The sequence below is a fragment of the Lissotriton vulgaris genome, unplaced genomic scaffold (assembly GCF_964263255.1).
Source record: "Lissotriton vulgaris unplaced genomic scaffold, aLisVul1.2 SCAFFOLD_269, whole genome shotgun sequence".
Taxonomy (NCBI): Eukaryota; Metazoa; Chordata; class Amphibia; order Caudata; family Salamandridae; genus Lissotriton; species Lissotriton vulgaris.
In genome coordinates this window covers 77587-93523 of record NW_028241749.1, presented here as the reverse complement: position 1 = coordinate 93523, position 15937 = coordinate 77587, and the positions used below count along the sequence as shown (strand labels likewise).

Sequence of the window (15937 nt, the reverse complement as noted above, 5' to 3'; positions counted from 1 at the left end):
TTATATAGCACGTACAAGACCCTTGCGGGTATCAGAGCGGTTTACAAGCAGATATAGTAAACAGTACCAGAATTACAAGAAATAGTTATGTTCAGAGCATATCATACAATTATTACTATTCGTACCTGTGGTTCATGTGAATTTGGATAAGAGAAAGGATTTCACTTCTTTTTTTAACAATATAATAGAGGGAATCAGTCTGGTTTCAGGAGGTAGAAAGTTCCAGATTCTGGGAGCAATCCTGGAGAAGGCTCGGTTGTATGTTTTCTTCTTCGAGAAACATTGTGGTTTCAGTATGTTACTGGCGCTTCTGGAGGGTCTGTTGCCACACGAAAGTACCAATTTTGGTGCCAGATAGGTTGGTGTATTGTGATGTATGACCTTGTGCGTCATGCAGGCGATTTTATGTTGATCTCTGGCTTCGAAGGGTAGCCAGTTGAGGGCTCTTAAGGTCGGGGGAGATGTGGCAGTTTCTTTTGGAGCCCGTGATGAATCTAGGAGCTGAGTTGATGAAGGCTCTTAGAGGTGCAGTCGTCATTCTGCGAAGCCCGCAAAGGGCAGCACTCCCATATTCAATTCTAGGGAGTACTGGAACTTGAACTGCAAGTTTGAAGTCAATTATAGGTAGGAAGGGTTTTAGTCTTCTTAGGGTGTGCATTTGAAAGTTTTCTCCGTTTGTTGCGCTGCTGATGTGTTTCTGCATGTTGGGATTTTTAGCGAAAGTTACTCCCAATGCTGTCGCTGAATCAAAGAAAACTCCACAAAATGAAGCTTTCACAAGAATCCGCACATCTCTAGCTTGGGCAGATTAATAAAAATCTTCAACAGCTCGCCACTCGTATGACTAAGGTAGAATTGAGGGTATCCTCTTTTGAGGATACAAGTGAAAAACTTGACAACTACATACCGAATACGAAGACCTTCAGCTAAAACGAGATGATGTGGAACATCAAACTCGGTGTACCAACTTAAGGGTCGTGGGTATACCAGAGGATCTCAAAGCAAGGCATGCACCCATAAAATTGATAGCACATCTGATTTGCAAAGTTTTTCTTCCTGAAACAATGGACGAAGGCATCTACCATTGTTAGAGCACACAGAGAACCGGCGATCCGATCTATGAATGCAAAGTGCCAATGAACAATTCTGGTTAACTTCGGAGATGTCCCAAACAAAGAACAAATTCTGACTCATGTGATCAAGAAGAAATATTTTTCTGCACCGGACAACTTTTCATTTCGAATATACTTGGAAATGTCGATATTAGCAGCACGAAGGCACAAGAGTTTGTTGGACTGATAGATGAATTTAAACAAAATGGTGCCCTAGCTGATATAATCCAACAATGCAAACGAAAAGCTTTTTTCAAGGGTTGATCTCACATATTCCAGTCAGTTGTTCATGCTAAAGACTTTTTACATACAAACAAGGAGGAAGGGGGGGACTACGAGATAGCAATTATCAAAGATAAAATGTTACGAGGTATGTAAGGAATATAGATAGTTAATGAAACTGTTTAATTTAAACTTGAGTGTAGCAATATAATGATGTATATCATGAGAACAAGCCACTATGAGGTCTAAGGCCTGCTTGCCTTACGTCCCTAGAAGAGCTCTCGAGTACCATTCAAGGTACTTCCTTAGGGTGAAGGGGGATGGCATGGATGGTGGGACAACACACGGGTCAGAAGTGAGCCCACGAAGGGTGCAGCTCAGAGTGTGGGGAGGAGGGATGTCACAGGGGCACTGAGAGGTGGAGGGGTAAAAAAAGGAAAACAATCTCAGGTAGATGGGACGGGAAGAATTTTTGAATTTCATGGTATAGGCTAATTCACATCCAAATTAAGCACTTTAAGTGAACCAGATGGACAAAATGGGAGAGAAAGCAAAAAAGCGAAATCAAGTAGAAAAAGTATTCATAAATGGTAGACAATCATGCGAATAACCTCGTGTAATATCAAAGGAAAAAAAAAAATCAAACCAAACTGAAATCTACACTCCAGTGGCTCATGATAAAACAGACACTTTATTTTGCTCCAGGAGACCCATTTTAAAGCACTTCCACCCCACCTAGATGGCAGAGTTGTATCTCTCAAGATTTTCTGGCATTGGCGTGTGCAGCAGTTAAGAGGAGTTGTGGTTTTACCTGCACACCATTTCCAGGGTGGGGGGGGGGGGGGGGGGGGGGAGTCCTCATGAATTAAGAGGGATCCCGGAGCATGATGGGTAATTGTAATCCTGAAAACTGGTGATCAGATCTTTCAGATAGTTAGTTATAATGAATCCATAGAGGACGAGATGGGTGCTCTGGATGAACTAGGAAGTGCACTGTATCTACTACCTGGTTTACTAATCATAGCAGGGGATTTTAATATTATTCAGAGCTTAAGGCTACATTCTACTTGCAAAAACAGGGCACAAAAAAACCTTATTCTCATAAACGAATGGTACAAATTACTCAAGATCTTGACCCCTGGAGAACTCAACATCCGTTATCCAGAGAATACACATGCTTTTCGAAAAGATATAATGCCACTTCAAAGAATAGATTTCTTTTTAATTTCCCACCAATGGAAGAAGTTTTAGTCATTAATTCTTCCAAAACCCTTTTCTGATCATTCTGTCCCAGTGACTGAAATTAAAATTAAGGCAAACTCAGGTGAGCGTCCTCAGTGAACGCTAGATAAAACTTTAAAGGATGATGGCTGGGTCACGAACATGCAAACTCTTCTTACTGAAATTACTGAATTACAACCGGATCTAAATCAGGCAAGCCAGCTACACCTAAAACACTATTCGCAGGTCACTGAATCTAGACTAAGAAAAGCTAGACAGGCTATCAAAAACCATTAGGGCTTGGTCAATAGCCAACAACTCGCCTTGCCTTCAACAACTCCATGAGGAAAGCGAACAAGCAGGCAAATTCTTGGCCCGATTGGGGGGAAAAAAAGACGCAAACGTGCAGCTGCCATTAAGTCTATTTTTGACGAGGATAGGGGCCAAATAGTAGATCAAATGGCAGAAATTGAAAGGACCTTTTTGGCACATTATAGTAAGCTTTCCACCTCTCCATCCTCCATAGTCGTAGAGATTGTCGAAAACGATGAGAGCTCTACTGATTTACCCACATTAAGCCTTGTACAGCAGATTCAGATGAAGGAATTCGTTTAGGAAAAGGAAGTCCAGCACAATATTAAAATCACCCCTAGCAGAAAAGCTGTGGCAGCGATAGACTACCAATACTGTTGGTATTATTTTTTAATGCAATCTTAAAGGGGAGTCAGATCCCTAAAACCTTCTTTGAAGCAATTATAATTCGTTTTTTGAAAAAAGGAAAAGCACCAGATAATCCAGGATCATAACGTCCAAATACTCTGCTTAATAAAGATTACAAATTATTCTCCAAAATGATGGCAGCCAAAATATCCCAGTTGGCTCAAGAATTGGTGAAAGAAGACCAGTGTGGTTTTCTAGGGAGGACCACTGCTAATAATACAAACTTCTTAATCCATGGCATCAATTATTTTTCAAATAATTACATAAAAGTGTCAATTATTAAGATTGATGCTGCAAAAGCTTTTGATTTAGATCACTGGGATATTTTGTTTGCTATTTTATTGCAATTTTAGTTTCATTTGCACTTCATCAATATGCTACAGAAATGACATAACAAAGACAAGAGCAAAAATTATAATTAATACTCATAGGCGGGCTCAGTAAAAATTCAACTTGGCACTCGTCAAGGGTGCCCTATGTCCTCAGTGCTAATCGCATTATTTATCGAACCATTAGCTTCTCAGATGGGACAGGATATATAAGGCACCCTTCTCGGGGGCTCCAAAGCTTAAGCTGTTTGCAGATGATCCCATTTTGTATTGGCGGCAGACTTAAAATATCACCCGAACTTTCGATGAAATTAGAAGCTTTTCGGATTTAGGGAACGATTAAATTAATCATGCAAAGTCGGAAATCTTATTGTTTAACTGCTCCAATCAGGTTTTGCCAATCTACCTGCGAATGCAGGCTTCCAGATCTGCCAAAATTCAATATCTGGGCATTTTTATGCCGCATGATTTCTCACAACTTTTCTACTCAATTATGTATCGACACTAGCCAAAGCTAAGAATATTTTAAATAACTTGCAGTTGCAACCGCTCTCCATAATTGGGGGAACTGCACTAATAAAAATGATACTCCTGTTATTTTGTTTTCTTTTTATAAGTGTGTTAACGTTTCTCAAAGCTATTTTTTTTAGAAATAGTTCAGATGTTGCGCAAATTCATATGGTCAGGCAGGAAGCCTTGCACCAAATTAGAAACTTTTCAGTTGAGTATGATGGTCGTAGTTTACCCCACATCAAGAAATATTTCTAAGCTACATTTATGGTTTGGTGTGGACTGGCAGTAGCTCCCTAGGGAAATGTTTATCTTCGACAAATGGTACTAGAAAATAATATCCAGCTAGTACCATTTATAAAAATTTCCAAATTACCCATATATGATAAATGGTCGTGCACACGATTCTTCACAGGTTTACACAAATGAAGGAAACATATCAATTTACCCCATTACCCCCTAATATCCAGAAACATTGTGAGGCGTTAGGTCTCCTGTTGGGTGCACAGAATATAAGGATAGGATATTACCTATTGAGGGGACACTGAAGACCTGGGACCAATTAAAAATGGGAAGATCAGAACTCACCCCACCCCTAGTTATTTTTCTACTTTTATTCAGCTACGAAATCTAGTAAAAAATGTACAACTCCCAGACGGTGTGCTTCCAAAAGCAATCAGCAAAGCATTTTATGTGAGGGAAACATAGGGGTAGGGAACTGGTACCGAATTCTTCAGCGACAACTCTATAAACAGATAATTCCTAGTACCCTTCAAAAGAGACAGGTATCCACAGGATGCAGAATAGAAGCACCTCTGATGAAAGCATACAGTGAATGGTCATTTAAGGCCATAAGAGGGGCCAATTACAAAGGTGTGTGATTATTCTGAAAGTAGCAGCGACATTGTACTCCAATGCGCCTACAAAAAATGTTTTGATTGAAGTCAGGACAATGTACCAAATGCAACTATGAGATTGGAGACTGGATTCATGTTTGTTGTACTTGTCCTTTCTTAACAGAATATTGGAACCAGATATTTCAGTGGTTAAACACAAAACTGTCAACAGGTATACTTTCTGATCCACTGGTTGCCCTATTCGGAATTGCTAATTCCAATTTAACAATTCGGCAAAAAAGGTTTGTATTTTTTGCTACTCTAGTGGCCAAATGCCTTATTTTACAAAAGTGGAAAATGTCTGAACCACCAGTTTATAGCCACATGGATCAAGTTAAACAAAGAAAAACAGTTCTCTCTAAAAGTCGGTGCTGCAAAAAAATTCCATAAACTTTTGGGTGTAGACTAGAAACCATCCGTGACTAAAACAGACAATGGGGATTAGCCCGAACAACCAAAAGGAACGACTATTAGTTTGGGGAGAAGGCGAAAGGCATCATATTAATGATCTGTTGGGCTGTGAAATAGAGTAGGAGGATCGTAGTTCGAAATTTGGTACAAGGAAGTTGTTGCTTTGATGTTATGAAATATATCTATGATACAAGCTTTTAACAGAATGATGTAATTATGCAGAGGAAATATTTATTCTTCCTTATTTGTACCGTCTACCTGTGATAATGAAGATTTAAAAAGAATAAAAACTTTAATAGTATCCCAGTGGACACACGGATTTACCCTAAAAATAGATGCAGGGTCCTTACTTTTGAGGTTTGGATGAGGGAATCTATAGTGAACCCAACAGGCCCCAACGCTTTGTGTACACTTCATAGCAAAAGCAGATATGGAGACAAACAGAACAATTGTCACGATCAGGAATCAAGTAAAGAATGTCCCATGTTAATACTACATAAAAGGGTCAACGGTACAGGAACACAGCCTGGAACAGGTCAAGCATGGGACATTAACAACAAATTGCGTTGCTAAGGAACCTATTTGCATTGAATTGCCCATACAAATAATATTTTAAAAAACATGTTCAACTCGTGTACAGTCAGAGTCACTTGAAAAGCAGGTAATGTACAACAATTCTGTATAAACACACATAAATTAGTTAATTGAAACAGTTAGACTGGTTTAAAGCATGCTTATCCCACAATTTGTTGTTTAAAGGAAAAACGTGACAGTACATGAAAATGAATCAATCTAGAAGATAGGCTAGATATCAGCTAATGTGTAGTGGGGCTCCCCCAAAAGTACTTTTTCAGAGAAGAGAAATTATACTGGCAGATGCAGAAGGTAAGTACAGAGGATGTATAAGCCCTGCATCCAGTCAACAGCCGGATATCTATTGTGGGCTATATACTATGTGGCTCATATTCTGCACAGCTCCTGTCCCACACTGGTTCAGCAGCATGCAGGTCACAGCCTTTCCTGCTTATTTCCCATTGCACACCTCTAATCCTGCATAGTTGCATCCTGCACAGCTCATACCTCTTCCAGTTCAAACCCTGCACAATCATGGACTGGAAGGCAAAGATTAAACTCTGCACTGCCCATGTCCTATATAGCTCTGGCTACCATAATCCTTTCATCGTCGGAGAGAAGGAGCAGGCGTACTTAGGGGCACCTCGAGGGATGCACCTTGAGGCAATGTCACTACAGGGGTCCCTGAACCCTCCTCCCATGGGGCATTAAAGACCCTATGTTGAGGTATCTAAGAACCACAACGTTAGAGTAGAGTAGATGGAATATGGAATATTTAGATTCGCCTATAAAATTGGCGCTAGACGAATCGTTGACATGATGCAGATTTATAAGGCAAGGAGTGTCTCGATTGCATTATATGGGGCTGGGTTGTGGGGATATTCTAACGTAGGCTGTCTGCAAACGGAAGAAAATACCTTCCTTAACACCATCGCTGCTGATGGTATTCTCCTACTGTGCTGTTAGTGAAGAACTCCCATTGTTCATGACGAGCTCAGCTCGTCATGAGCACAGCTTCACTGTGCCTCATGACGAGCTCAAAGGGGCTAAAAAACTCCTCTGCCTACTAACCTCTGCTCCAACCGATCTAATCCATAGGGAAGTGGGGGCGCCTATTTATGTGATCTCAAATCTTTAAGGCCATAAATGATTTGGCGCTCCATTTGGCACAAGGAAGAGACAGCTTTTAACCAACACGCTATTAAGGATTGCCTTGACCTGGTTAATTATTCTAAGATCCCCTGGCTAAAGTACATTGTAGACAGTTTTCAGGCAATTTATGGTGTTAATATAACAGTGGACCCCTACGCTGCAGGAGATCTCTCTAAGCAGGAGATTAAAAACAAATTCATGTTGTATAGAGCCCAAAAGCGTTTAGTTACTAATGGCCACCTGACTACACTTAACCTCTATAACAAATACATTGATTGTGAAGGCTTTCAACTATACTTGAGCCAGGTAACTAGACCAGCCCACAGGTTTGTTCTTACGAGACTTAGATTTGGACTGGCTCACCATTTGGTGAATTTTCTCCATCTTAAGAAGCACCCTGTTAATCTTGTCCATGTGATTGACATTCGAAACAAAGCACATTGCAATTTATGTTAATCTGTACCCTTTTCATGAATTTTAGGGTGGCCTACCTGAAACCAATGTTTATAAAATATGGTATCTAAAATGTTGATGAGGCTATGAAGGTGATTTGTAATGTGAATTCTCCTGATAAGTGTTTTTTAACTGCTACTTTTCTATGTAAATCTATCCATTTCAGGAAAAGTATGATATTTTAAATTTTGTATCTCGTTTTTACCTGTATACCGCCACCTAATTATATGTTTTTGCCTGTATGCTTTTATGGTCATTTGTATAATATGAATCGAATAAAGCTTCATGAAATGAAAATGAGTAGAGTAGACATAAGTCGCCCTAACAAGGAGGCAACATCTAGTGTCTTATTGCAAAACCCGTCTTTCGTCCTGAAGAATGTCAGACTCAGAGCCATGGGCAGAAACATGTCGACAACTGAAACAGTGATGATGGGGTAATAACTTCCCTAAGCCCCCAATACCAGAATTTTAATACCAAGTAATATACCCTATGATTAAATGCAATTTGGGGTACTACATTTGTTTTTAACTCACAATTTTCGGGGGCCCCACTTTAATGAAGAGAAGTGCCTCCCTGTCTTCAGGTGTAGGCCCGCTCTCTATCAAACCGGGTTTTAGAGCGAGTGCTGCCTATGATGAAGCATGACACCTGGTGGTGTGTGAGGACAGCCCTTCACAATTTTTGACATTCCCTGCACTCCTATCAAGTAGTTCTATTAGGGATACGGTAACGTGAAGAAAGTGACTACAACTTTGGGGTAGCTATATCTGTGTGTATATACCACAATCTTTTCCCACTAAACTCATTTTTGACACAGAACATCATAGAAATATAATACAAGACTTTAATAAAGTTATATCTTTGACACTTTACACAGTGAGACCGTAACGTCGATGTTCAACCCAGCTTTCATTTAGACAATTTATAACACCTACAAGATTTTGTCATTTTAATCGGAAGACAAACATTCTATAGATGTCTGTAGAACCTGGGTACAAAGTACGTTGTCATATGTCAGAAAGCAAGGGTACAAGTTACATTGTCATATGTCATAAAACAAACTCGGATAACATTATATCAGACATTGGCAATGTATCATGAAGCATTATTTGTTTTGAACCCCTGTATTTACTTTATTTTTTTGTGTGAATCGAATACAAAGTTGAGAAACGAATACACCTGCATATACGATTGATTTCTCTTTCTTGCAAAAGTAAGTCATGTGGCTAAAGACGCAATTTATGTGAGATGTCATTTACAGACATCATAAAGTAACGATAATTTTTGTAGTAACATTGTTTTCAAGTGAATCACCTGTGGGCACAGTTACCTACTTCATTACAATTACCCAAGCCCACAGGAAAATATTGGTTTGCTCTTTTGTGTTTCATATCTTAAACTGAAGAGCAGGCACAAACAATTTTGAGCCTTGTAGAGAGATTTTGTCAATATCTAGTCTTCCATTAAGGTTGATAAAGAAAAGAGCTGGTTTAAGTAGCAGTGGCAGTGCGTCCATTGGGGGCGTTGCCCCACTAGCCATGGACGACAGTCACGCTAACATTCAGGCAGGAATAGAATTCATCAAAATAATAAAAATCTCGAGTCTAATCTGAGCGCACTGTCTGCGGCAACTCAGAGAGCTTCGGGACAAGCCCGACATCGCGGAAGGTGTGGGGCGGGGCTGCGGCAGTGATTAACAGCGCAGCACAAACAGCGCTAGCTGCAGTGTGCGCATGTCAATTTTTGGGCTAGGTATTTTTAGTACTGGCCCGCGCATGCCAACACGGTACAGTACCTTCCCTACTCCCTCCTCTATTGCGACTCAGAGTGCGAGTTACCCGGGCCTCCGGGTCTGAATATGGGCAGGCAGTAACCCTGCTCTTAGCCAATCCTGGCGCCGTGGCGCTGCTAATGCAGCACCAGAAATGGCTGAGAGCAGTCACTGCTCAGCCAGGCAGCCTGCTGGATGGCGCCGCGCATTGGTGGTGGCATTTGCCCAGTGAACGCACTTGTATGGCCAATCACACGGTGGCTTATACGAGCCATGCAGTGGTGATTGGCCATTTCTCTGCACTGTCGGCACGTCACCGCGTCTGGCGCGCTGTGCCAACCACACGAGTAGTGAGAGTCACTCAGTCAGAGTCGAGGTCTCGAGACCTCGTGCCACCTGGTGTCGTGTGTGTCAGAGTCTTCTTCAATCTCTCTGTGCTGTTGAGTCAGGGAGTTAGTGACTACGTAAGTTTTTATTTTTTAATTGTCAACTGTACTGTACACAGTCAGGTCTCAGTTCTGTTTTATTGTTTCAAACATGGCGCTGGAGCATGATTGTTTCTTCTTCATACATAGTAGGCAGTCACTGGCAGCGCAGCGGCTCTTCTAGACTTGCAGTTGCTTTGAATAATTAATATCATGAAATTGCATTTGCTGCTTTGCAATACAGTCCGACGGTCTCCGAATCCGACCTAATCGCGCTACATCATGGTGTCTGACTGTCTGTACACTCACAGGCGCAGCGGGTCACAAATTGGGGTATTATGTAATGCAAATGTTTGCAATGTAAATAAATAGTCCATCAGCTCTGTAAGCGCAGTTGGGGCATGTGGTTCAAGGGTTTTTGGTGGGAGAAATTAGGTGGATTTTGGTAACAATATCCATGGGAAACAAAATCCATGGGAAAGAGTACCGCTGCATGACTGAGACCACTGGAATTAACGTAGAGAATGAGGCACAGGCACTGTAAAAACAGTTTTAGAGTGCGACATTGCTATCTCAAAATGGGGACTGCAATGTGCGAGACCCGTTGCCGTTGGCTGTAAAAAAAAAAATATTGTATGCTGGAATTTTACACAGATATTCTCTGACAGAAAGAACTGACAGTGGAGTTGAATCCGGAATTGCACTGTTGTGGAGGTTGGGGGCTAAAAGCCATCAAGCGAAATAAATGCAGACCCAAGAAGCACACCTGGTGTATGTGTAGAAGCGAAGGCCTATTCAAGAAACAGCCGTCCCTGGTTCTGTGCCACCAGACCATATTACATAATTAGGCAGCGTTTACTTGAACAAAAGTGTGGTACTGAATGCAATTGAAGCTGTACTGTAACACAGACAAGGTTCAGAGAGAGCATTACTTATGACTAGAGAGTCACAAGAACAGGCCATATTACTTCGGGCTGTATTCCAGAATTTGATTTGATAGTAAGCTAGCCATCCTGGAAGAATTTGTAGATGTGTGAGGTAGGAATTTTGGAGAGTGATACAAGAAATGAATGCGACTGCGAGGGGGAGTCAGGGAACAGCGAGAGAGTGGGAAGAGAGAATTAATCCACAGGTTTTAACAAGAGAAAGGTTTGAAAAACTTATCAATGAAGGACATTTAGTGAAGAATCAAAACAAAATGAAGGTGAAAGAAATGTATTGGGGGCCCAAGATGGGTGCCATGGTGGAGCAGTTTGTGAAATACTGCCATCAGAGCACTGCTAGTGCCACATATGAGATAACACATGAATTGCTTTTGTCACCAGTTGAAATGTCAGAGATTCTTCAGAGTAAAACAAAGATGAAGATCAATGGCCTGCCATCGATTTTTTTCCAGATAGCAAACAGTATCATTTATTGTTGGCGGATTACTATTTTAAGTGAATGTAGATGAAAAATATTGGGATTGTCAATATGGCAAAAGTCATTGACTTTCTGAAGGAGGAGTTTGCAAGCAAGGGAGAGCTTTCCCAGACTATTGTCACTGATAAATGTGTACAGTGTGTTTCTTAAGACGTGTGAATGTTTTAAAGAGTACAGCTGTGCAACATTCTCCACAAGACAATGGACTAGTAGAGAAAATCAATTTAATGATCACGGCTTGTGTACAAACAGCAAAAATACAAGGAAGAATAGTGAGGTCTGCTCTGCATGAATTGCCCTATTTCAAATGGCCTTTTGATTATTTAACAAGAAGGGTGGCAAGTTAAAATGTTCTGCTTCAAGGTTGAAAGGGATGATGGAGGGTGGCTTTAAAGTAGACCAGGAGAAGAGTGAGAAGAATTTAACACAAAGCAAAAATATAAAACCATGTATGATGGTAAGAGGTGTGTCTGGAAAACGAGTGGGTGTGGAGATTGGATGTGCATGAAGACAAATTGGTTGGGCAGGAAAGGAATGTACAGTTCTCTTATACAAGCAAGATTGTGCAAGTTAGGAGGAATGTGGTGCCAATGAACAAAGAATTTGAATCATGTCCAGTGCCTGAAGCATCAGGCTTAACTGGTGATGTTGGTCCTAGTCAGGAGGGTGAGGCACGAGCAAGTACAAATGGAGGATGAATGTGGAAAACACATTCTGGGTATTAGATTTAGTGTTGAAATGAGTTTAACACATATTATTCCTGTTGCTATATTTTCATAAATGTTCACTATTTAATTATTCCAACTTTTATACATACATCCATGCTTATTATGTTTTGCGTTTGTACAGAATAGTCTTGAGCTGATACAAAAGGGCTTCGTTTTAATCTATTCATGTTATGTGGATGTGTGCATTAGAAATAGTTATTTGCTTTGCATTAGTGCAAAGTGTTCCTCAAAAAATTGGAGAATCTAGAGGCTGCGCCTTTTATACCAATAAATCACTCACCTTTCTCAAGCTGGCCCACCATTCACTTGTACAGGGGGCATTCAGACACATTTACTATACAGCAGAACATCACTTACAGTGACTCTGTGGGAAGGAGTGAAGGCTGTTAGAAGACTCCTTGATGGGTGGCTCTCTATTCATATGAGAACAGCTCAAGTTGACAATAGGCTACAGTTTACAAAAGGGCTGTGTTGGTTGAGGCCACTTCTTTATTGGGTAAGGATATGGTCACCCCGGAACTCGCTGACTACAGAACTAGTTTAATGGAAATTAGGGAACTCGACATATTCAACTCAATTAAATGGCTGAGACATATATCCATTTGGTTCGCAAAAATAGGCCTTTCACATTTTTGGACTAATCCAGCTGCTTTGCAAACTAACTGTAAAGATCAGGTAAAAACTGCTTTCTGGTGTTATGTTATTAATAATGCACATTCCTATGTATGTGGTACTGGCTCATTGGCCCAGAAGTTTTTACAATTTAAGGATACTCCTATGTTTGAACAATTTATGGATGAAGTTGAGCCACCAATGGCCAAAACTGTATATTTACAATACAGATATGGGGTGTTACAAATAAACGCAAACACCAGTCGGTGGAGGAACTACAAGGGGATTGATTCACATTGCAAATTGTGTGAACTCAACCAAAAGGAAGACGAGGCCCATATCCTATTCTTTTGTCCGTTATACAAACTTCCACGAATGAAATGGATTAAACCTCTGTGCAAAAACCTGGGCATAAGATCGTTCAAAGAGGCAGAAAGGATACTTCGTCCTCTCAGTTGGTAACCTTTGGAGTTAGTAGGTACCTCCATAGTGTCTGCTTGATTAGAAAGAAACTCTGACTCAAAACATAAGATAACAAGTCTTTTTAACTACTGGCATTTTATTTATTTATACAATGTACATAGTCTTTTTTTATATTTACTCGGTCTTGTAATTAATTTCAAACTGCAAGAATATTGTTCTTTGCATGGTAAACTATAAACAATGAAAAAGCAATGAAAAAGCAATGTATCCCCCTAGAAATCGCAAATATCCTGTGATATTGTCTTGGGATTTAAACTATGCACATATTGCACTTTTTTTGTAAAGATGTATTTGTTTTTAAAAAAATTTGTATATGAATGTATTTTATGTTTTGGCTTTATGACAAATTGTCGAATAAAAGCTTTACAACAACAACAACAACAAAAGGGCTCCTGGTGCAGCAGTTCTCCCTTGCAATGACATGGCATGACTCCTACCTACATGAGCAGTGTTGATGATCAGATATATTCAACAAATCAGTGTTGACCAGTTTCACTCTCAAATGGTGCCTTCCCACGGCTCAGCTCGCTTTCTGCACACAAAGGCAAGCCACAGCCTGCTTAATACAACACCTTCAGAAAGTAATTTTGGAAAAGTGATGGGAGTATTACAATTGTAGCAAATTCCAACTAAAACACACTACTATAAAATTGAAATATAATATCCATAGTTAAATGGGGCTGACAACCTTAAACTTCTAGGCATCCTTTCACTAAAACGATTTTGGACAGACTAAAGTTCTACATCTATTATGATATCAAATGATAAGAACAAAATTTGGTAACACCACTGAAATTATAATTAGGATGCAACACAATGGGAAGGACAAGAGATGAACAAATGGACGTTCAACTGTCTTAGAGAAAAAATTACTTAAGCATTTTCAGGCCATCAAAGAAATATACATATATACGCTATGTAATAAAGATTCTTATTTCTATTTGACACTGTTCTAGAGAAAGCACAGCACTTCCTTATTGTATATGGAAAAAAAATCCTTTCAGCAGTTCATCGACCCAAAAAGAAGAACATAAAACAAATCTGACTACCAAGTGTCTTAAAAGTGAATGTTAGGAGCACATTTGTAGATTGGGGAAAAGAAAGTGTAGCGCATGTAGGAAGACAGTGAAATAAGCACATGGAGACAGAACTGTCACAATAGCATTTGGCAGCTGAAATTAAATAGCAGCTACTACAAACAAGAAGTAAAACAAAGTGATACACTCATACTATGTCAAAAATGATTGGAGAAAAATAATCCCAGCATCCTCAACCCCTCTGCTGTGGTGAGTATTTTACCTCCACAGCAGCACCAGAATATAGCTGGGTGATGCCAAAAAGCATGTGATGAATGACCTATCTAGAGAACAACTATTCAAATATACAAAAAAGTGATGGGTGGAATCAATGAATTGTTATCAGCCACTCGTAATTACTTAGGGCCCCAGCCCAGTCCATTGTTATTTTGCACATCGTAGAACAATCTAGCCAGAACTTCCAAGCCAGGTCCTCCCTTAACTGCAACACAAGCAACCCAAGACCAGTTTTGTCCTGATTGGGGCTCATCCGTCTGGTTTGGCTTGGTTTCAGTGGCACAGTGAGCACGGGACCAACATATGAGTATACCAGTAGCACTTAGGGCATAGCACTGAAGAATGCAAAAAAGTGATGATGTGATGCTTGAATTAAACTCAGCAACTGGTATTTTTTTGGGGCACATCCCATTCAATCAACATTTTAGACACCTCACTTTGGACACAGCCATATGCGAATCAGTCTAGTACCTAGAGCAAAAGGAACAAAACAGCCCGAGCTGGCAGGACAGGTCCTCACTTAAACAGAAACACAAGCAACCCATTGTCTATGTGATGCCAAAACAAAATGAAGAATAACATATCTAGAGAAAACTACAGCAATTTAATATAATAAAAATGTTGTGCATGCCTTTAAAGAAAATATTGCTATGTTTAGATGTGACAAGGTGCTTCATAAGCAGTTGACCCGTTGAGCACTGCAGTTGGGAAGGCATGCTACATCCGCTGGCAAGTTTGATTCTTGTTACCAATGATTTTACATTATTATATTGCATTCCAGGGGGTGTGGGAGGGGGGTTAAATATACAAAGGTAACTGGTTGCAGTGGGATTTATTCATTTAAGTATTAGAAGGAGTATATTTTTGTATCTTATACTGGTCTATGGAACTTTGGGTACTGGCTAGGGAGTAGCCTAGGATAGCTACGTTCCCCTGGGGAGGGAAGGTTGGGGTGCCTTTGGTCTCGATATTCTCTGTGGGGTGCTGAGCCCTCTGCAAGTTGCCAAGGGGAGGTTGTGGCTAAGTGCAGTAATCCGTTTGCTAATATAATGCATTCTCCCCATTGTTGTTCTCTGGCTTGCTGCTCAGCCAGTGGTGAGGTCACTCGAATGCTGAGAGTGTCTGTGCATGAAGAAGGATCAGTTGGAGTGTATGGGATGAGCAGCAAGGAGGCTGCTCCTGGTGGGGCATTACATGGAAATTACCATCTTCCTGTAACCTGTAACTGAAGATACAACTTGAAGAATAAACATATAACCTTATTCTACATGACCTTTCTACGTGACACACTTCGTTTTAACACTGGCAATGAGTGGAGAAGACCCAAGAGTGAAGGGAAGTTTAATACTGGAACAGAAAAGATGTAAAGTATCACAGAAAGAAATAGAGAAGATTACAGAGAAAAAGACATTAAAGACTGTGAAGAGGGTGTCAATTACAACGGACAGTATACCGTCCAGGGAACCTTCACAGGCTAGCGTGAAAGCAGAAGGCTACCTATTTTACATATATGAGAAACACTGATGTGGAGTGAAAGACTGCCTCAATTAATGCTTCTAAGATCTCCGTGTGGATTTAAAG

The 15937-nt window shown here is 40.3% G+C and overlaps 1 protein-coding gene across 5 annotated transcripts in view; it reads right to left on the bottom strand.

The window, feature by feature from the left end:
* LOC147669891 (arylsulfatase D-like) overlaps positions 1 to 15937 on the bottom strand; it is a 567561-nt gene that overhangs the window by 497368 nt on the left and 54256 nt on the right. The gene's annotated exons all lie outside the window — the stretch shown is intronic.